The 7512-nt window shown below is 37.4% G+C and overlaps 1 pseudogene; it reads right to left on the bottom strand.

Annotated features, from left to right (window-relative positions):
- Nucleotides 1–858: 858 nt before the first annotated feature.
- LOC118899712 lies at nt 859–1796 on the bottom strand (annotated as a pseudogene).
- Nucleotides 1797–7512: the final 5716 nt, after the last annotated feature.

Genomic DNA, 7512 nt, shown 5'->3' on the forward strand with positions numbered 1-7512 from the left:
TCCTGATGAATACTGCATTTTCCACGGAAGCAACAATTTATAATTTCCTCTTATTCTTGTTTGTTACTAGAAAAGACACGGTCTCAGGGGGCTTTGATTAAGATGATGAGACAAAGAATGAAACAAATAAGAGTCTGTTAAATGTCTGCCTGAAACCAGAGCTGCACCACTTAACATGAAAGACTCTTCAAAACCAATAATGAAATAATCACCCTTTTTGCAAGACTGATAAGAAAATGAAGGTGAGATGTACATTTGGGGAAACTAATTTACACTGTAGGAGGAAAGAGGAGGAAGAAGAGCAATGACAGAAAATCAACTGTTAATAAATATCAGAGACTGCTGAGAAATCACAAGATAAGCTGTAGCATATGCTCCTCCAGCTAGAATATGGCAATCATTTCTCTGAGAAGAGAAGCTCATAGGCTTCCCCACCCCCTCCAACAGGCAATCATTTTGCATTTTACATTATTTGAAAAGAGCTTGATTATTTTCCTTTGAAAGAAACCGGATTGATTCACATTTACCTGTCAACAGAATGTTCTATTCCTCTGTTTTGCCTGTCTATTTAAAGGCATATGACCTGACTATGAAATTCCATAGACAAATAGTTCGTCAGATGTAAATAAATAATAGTGAATGACCAGCAAAAAAAAAAAAAATCCCATGTTCATGGGTGATTCTTCTTAACCTATTATTCCTAGTTATCATATTTTTTGAGACTTTTGCTTTGTAGATTTAATCAATAGCTGGAGAAATTACCATAAGAATTTAGAAATGTGTGGGTTAGACAGGTTAAGTATTTTCACCAGAGAGATCTGAGGTGGGTAAAACCGCCTTATTGTAGATTTAATGTAGTTAAAATACAAATTCTCTAGAAGACTTTGTCTTCCCCACAGCCTTTTTAAAGACACTCTTGACCCCTTTGTTCCTCAAGCTGTAGACCAATGGATTCAGCATGGGGATGATCATGGTGTACAACACAGAGGCCATTTGGTCTGTGCCCATGGAATAGCTGGAGCTGGGCTGTAAGTACATGAAGATGCCTGTCCCACAGAAGATGGAGATGGCAGTGAGGTGGGACGCATAGGTGGAAAAGGCCTTTTGGCATCCTTCAGATGAGCGCATCCTCAGAATGGTGATAAATATAAACAGGTAGGAGATCAAGATTACCAGGATAGAAAAGAGGGCATTGAAACCCACCACAAAGAAAATAACCATGTCACTGATGTAGTTGTCTGAGCATGAGAGAGCCAGGAGAGGAGCAACGTCACAAAAGAAGCGATCGACCACATTGGACCTACAGAAGGAGAGCCTGATAATGTTCCCAGTGCGGATGGAGGCATTCAGGAAACCACAGAAGTAGCAGCCTATGCTCAGACGTGCACACACATTAGTCGTCATGGTGGTGGTGTAATGCAGGGGTGTGCACACTACTGCATAGCCGTCATAGGCCACTGCGGCCAAGAGGTAACTTTCTGCAATGATAAAGACTGCAAAGAAGAACTGGGTGACACAAGCATTGTAGGAGATGATTTTGTCTTCTGTGAGGAATCCTGCTATCACCTTGGGACAGCTGAGGAGTAACCAAAGTCCATCAGAGAGAGGTGACTGAGGAAAAAGTACATGGGAGTGTGGAGAAGAGAGTCCAACAGAACCAACTCAATCATCCCCAGGTTCCCAATTACAGTGATGAGGTAGATGAGAGAGAAGATGATAAAGAGTGGGAATCTGCACTTCTGGGTCATCAGCCACACAAGGATGAACTCAGTCACCTCTGTAGTGTTCTCCATGGAGATTAATTGGGAATTGTGTGGCTGCCCTATAGCAATTAAAAAAAAAAAAAAAAAAAGAGGGCTTCCCTGGTGGCGCAGTGGTTGAGAGTCTGCCTGCCAAAGCAGGGGACACGGGTTCGAGCCCTGGTCTGGGAGGATCCCACATGCCGCGGAGCAACTGGGCCTGTGAGCCACAATTACTGAGCCTGCGCATCTGGAGCCTGTGTTCCGCAACAAGAGAGGCCGCGATAGTGAGAGGCCCGCGCATCGCGATGAAGAGTGGCCCCCGCTTGCCACGACTAGAGAAAGCCCTCGCACAGAAACGAAGACCCAACACAGTCAAAAACAAAAATAAATTAATTAATTAATTAAAAAAAAAAGACATTTAAAAAAAAAAAAAAGAAAGAAAAAAAAAAAGCAGAATCAGAATACTAAATGAAAGGAAGATTCCACCGAAATCAATCAGCATGTTTACTCTGTGCCTTATTTCAGTATTGCAATAACCAGTTTCCAGGAGTTTTTAGGTCTAAAGCATGGCCATGACGGTAAAATGCAATTTTGAATTATTGATAAATCATAGAATAATCCAGGCAAAAGGATATGGAGATAATGCATCCAATCTCCTAACTTCATAGAAAACTGAATTAAGATAAAAAGAAAGGATTTAAGCAATATCATCAGATTAGTTGCTAACCAGAGCAGCTCAGACAGCCAAGTCAAAGTTTACAAAATAGTCACAAATTATTCTTTGTATTAAGCTAGAATAGCTTAACAAAATTAATGTGAAATTGAATTAATTTTACTGCAACTGATATTTTTTTGTCTTTTTCGTTGTGTCAGAACAGTTGTATATGGTAGTGAAAGAAAGTTAAATAAAACATGTCCTAAAACCACAATGAGATATCACCTCACACCTGTCAAAATGGCTATCATCAAAAAGTCTACAAGTAACAAATGTTGGTGAGGATGTGGGTAAAAGGGAACCCTTGTACACTGTTGCTGGGAATGTAAGTTGGTGCAGCCACTATGGAGGACGGTATGGAGGTTCCTCAAAAAACTAAAAATAGAGTTAACATAGGATCCAGCAACCCCACTCCTGGGCATATATCTGAAAAAAAAAAAAACACTGCTTAGAAAAGATATATGCACCCCAATGTTCAGCAGCACTATTTACAATATCCAAGACATGGAGGCAATCCAATTGCCCATCAACAGACGAATGGATAAAGAAGTTATGGTACATATATACAATGGAATATTACTCAGCCATAAAGAAGAATGAAATTCTGCCATTTGGAGCAACATAGATGGACCTTAATAATATTATGCTTAGTGAAATAATACAGAGAAAGACAAACATTTTATGACATCACTTACATGTGGACTCTAAAAAAATAATACAAATGAATGTATAAAGCAAAACAGAAACAGACTCACAGACAGTGAAAACAAACTAGTGTTTACCAAAGGGGAGAGCAAAGGAGAGAGGGGAAAATTAGGGGTATGGGATTAAGAGATATAAACTACTATGTATAAAATAGATAAGCAATAAGGACATATTTATAGCATAGTGAATTATAGCCATTATCTTGTAATAACTTTTAATGGACTATAATCTGTAAAAATACTGAATCACTATGGTACACACCTGAAACTAATATAATATTAGAATATTGTAAATCAACTATACTTCAATTAAATGGGAAACAAATTAATGTACAAGGACTAAAACATCTATAAAATAACAGTTTTTGACTTTTATTACATTAATACAGTTTTTAACTTTTGCATTCAGATGTCCCTGATCTGGAGCTATGTTAAAGCCATGTCAAAAGATGCAAATCCCACCTCTACCGTGTATGGAATCAATGAACATTGGTAGAGTGCAACATTACTCAGCCATCATTTTTCCCATCATACTGGGTTGATGATGCAAACTGGAACTACGTAAGTGGTTGATATTATGATTTGGACAGAGAGCTTGTCCTATCTTATATTAGAGAGGTGGATGATATAAGATGGAGCATCCAGATTAAGGATGAAATCAAAGGTTTGATAATATCACTCATGACATTTGCTTTCCTCTCAAACTCCTACTCTCCTATCTTTCATATCCTTTCCTTCAGTTTTTTACACATTTCTCTCTCTATGTATATAACGGCCATTCCAATTTTCTTAAATTCTGGGGAAAAAAATGTTCTTGGAATTATTTCAAACTTTTTACTAACTTTCTTCTCCACACTTGAAATCTTAGGTTTTAATTCAACACCTTCCTGGAAGGAAAAGACAGTTAAAACTTGTTTTAGTTGAAAAGAAATTAAGAACCTACAATGGTTCTTTGAGGCATTTATTGATCTCTTATCATTCTTTGCTCCATAGATGGAAACTTCTTATAGAATGGCCTACCATAGAGCTGGTGCTCAGCACAAACTAAAAAATTCAGTTGTCTTGACAAAATGCTCTCTCCTCTCATGTATTCTTCATAAAATAACACAACTTCCAAAGATTCTCTGAAGTCTTCCCCAGCTTCTTACTCTTCAGATATGATTATGTCATTATGATGAGTAAAATTTATCACTTTGTTACTCAAAACATTTTTAAATTTTTATATAATTTATTATTTTGTATAGTAGAAGTCATGATTGGTAATGATGTAGGCTGTAATAGATATGATTTATTGAGCATTTGCTATGCTCCCATCACCAAGCTAGAAACTGTGCTACTTTACCTCAGTTAATCCTTACACCTCCTGTGAGATATTATCCCCAATTCACAGGTATGGAAAACAAAGATTACTGGCATTTAGTTACTTGCTTAAGTCTGAGGAAAGTAGCAAAGCTGGGATTTAAAGCCAAATTATTTTGAACCTAAGCCTTACCTCTTTATCATGAAAAAAATGCTCCTTTAAACTTTTTACATTTAACCTAAGCTAGGCACAACAAAGTAACTCGTTTAGTTGATTGGTTGATTGATTGAGTGACTGATTAAATCTGTCATTGGGAGTCAATGTGGATCATTAAAAACAATAAACTTGGGAATCAAATATACTTACCTGCTTGTGTGACTTAGTGCAAATAACTTACCTTTCTGGATCTCAGTTAATACCACCAACTGGAACCACAAATGTTTACAACCCACCTCGACCTCTCAAAAAATCCTCAAAGAGCTAAAAAGTGGCATGAGTCTTTAGTAACACCAACCAAAAAGCCACATAAAGTGATAATGCTGTCCATTTCTCCATTCTCTCTATAAGCACCAAGTCCTTGTGGTGCACCAATCAGTGTGCTGGTTTCCAGGTCTACAGTGATGAACAAGGCACATTTCCTGACCTCAGGGTATTGAGTGCACTAGGACAGATATGTAAACTGATGAATATTATGTACTATTCTTATTCTCTATTCCCAAGAGAAAGGATTATTTTCTCAGAACTGTGTGATGGAAGTGATTCTATTTACACTATAGTCTATCTATCAGTCCATGATAGTAATAGTTAATAAATTAGGTGTCCAACACCAGGTAAGTCTTTAGTGGCAGGATTAGACATTGAGATTAGTTCTATTTGTGTACATAATTATGTCGTGTAATTTTACACATCTCCTTTTTAGTGCATTTTATAACTTATTTCTAAGCCTGATTTTTCCCACATTATTATTTTCCATTCCTCCTCTCCCTCTTTTTAAATATTCTATTAGCTCCTAGATTACAATCAGATTTTATATTGATACTCAATTCGGTCTTCTCAACAACTCCGGGATTAGTCAAAATAACTAATATTATCACATTCCCTGAAAGAGAAAACAGGTTGAAATAGTTTAAATAATTTGTTCAAAGTTGAACTAGTTTATACTTAGCAGACACTCAAGATCTTTTTGTACTTTTCCTCTCTGTCACATAATAAATATACATGTTCTAATAGGATCTCTACATTGTTTAGACATACAATTCCCAGTTACATGAAACAGACAGAAGAAATCTTCAAAACATTCAAGCCCAAACTCTGAATAAATAAAAGGAGAAACCCATTCCTTGACGCATTTTTCTGATTACCTCTACCCATGAAAATTTATGCAGACAGTAGATCTCATCTAGTAGATTTCATCTAGTAAATTTATAGGTTTACTTATTCCCTGAACAATTCAACATGCAAGTCCAGCACCTTCATATGTGAGTGAATCTTAAATCAGAAATTCAATCTGTGGGCTTCCCTGGTGGCACAGTGGTTGAGAATCTGCCTGCCAATGCAGGGGACATGGGTTCGAGCCCTGGTCTGGGAAGATCACACATGCCGCGGGGCAACTGGGTCCGTGAGCCACAACTACTGAGCCTGCGCGTCTGGAGCCTGTGCTCCGCAACAAGAGAGGCCGCGACAGTGAGAGGCCCGCGCACTGCGATGAAGTGTGGCCCCCACTCGCCGCAACTGGAGAAAGCTCTCGCACAGAAATGAAGACCCAACACAGCCAAAAATAAATAAATAAAATAAATAAATTTATTAAAAAAAAAAAAAGAAGAAATTCAATCTGTGAAAAAAAGTAAACACCCTGTTGTGATGTTGTTCTTTAGTGTGGCCAAAGTGCTTAAAGTTCTCTAGAGACAGGAAGAAACTGAAGGAAAAAATGTTACTGGTCTTGGAAACAGCAACTAAAATTCTACTCCTGGATCTTCTGCTCACTCTTCTTAGATAAATCTCTTAACCTCTTTGAGCCTTGATATCTTCATCTGTAAAATGGAAATAAGAGAAAGGCAGGCCCAACACATCCTCCCTGAAGACTGCTGCTATGATAAGAAAATAAGAAAACCCTAAAATACCTCATACTTCGTAAGGGGTGATCATCATAATCACAACCATCATCACTATTATTTGGGGTTTTTTCCCCCTGGACATTGTTGCTGCTCTTAACAACAGTTTGGGGAAAGGTCATTGTTGCTGCTAGACAACTATTAACAAATCAAAAGAAAAATAAATGGCCAAAGTAACTCTGAATCTTGGGCTGCACTCTCTAATATGAGGCCAACTGGAGTCATGTGGAGACCAGAAAGATTAAAACATGGGAACCAGGAGGGAATTATGTAGTCATGGAACTCTCAGGGAACAAATACCCTATGAGGGCTACAAAACTCTTTATCTTACCTAACTAGGGAACAAGTGATTAAAGTGTCTGTGGGGATCCAACTCTGCTTGATGAGGGAGACCATGGGTGTATTTATTTACACTATTTGCAGTAATTCTCTTTGATGATGCACAAATCCATCCACAGCATGACCTCCAGGGCTACAATTTGACATAAATATTGGGGGATAGAGGCAAGGACTCTGTCATTAAACAAGATAAGTGGACCCCAGGAATTAGTTCTTCATTTAATTCACCTTAAATGTTTGTACCAGTGAGAAGAAATATCAATTCTTTTTTAAAATTTCTATTGGAGTATAGTTGATTTATAATGTTGTGTTAGTTTCAAGTGCACAGCAAAGTGAATCAACTCTACGTATACATATATACAGTCTTTTTTAAGATTCTTTTCCTATAGGCCATTACAGAGTATTGAGTAGAGTTCCCTGTGCTATACATAGTAGGTTATTTAATTCATTTAACTGTTTATTGATCCCAAATATATTTCAGCCATAATGATGAACACTGAAAATGCAGACTCATGTAAAATAAACTTCGTTCTTGCATTCATGGTGCTTAAGTTTAAGGGAGAAAAAGTATACTAAACAAGTAAACACTCTAAGAAACATA

Source organism: Balaenoptera musculus, chromosome 8 (genome assembly GCF_009873245.2).
Source record: "Balaenoptera musculus isolate JJ_BM4_2016_0621 chromosome 8, mBalMus1.pri.v3, whole genome shotgun sequence".
Taxonomy (NCBI): domain Eukaryota; kingdom Metazoa; phylum Chordata; class Mammalia; order Artiodactyla; family Balaenopteridae; genus Balaenoptera; species Balaenoptera musculus.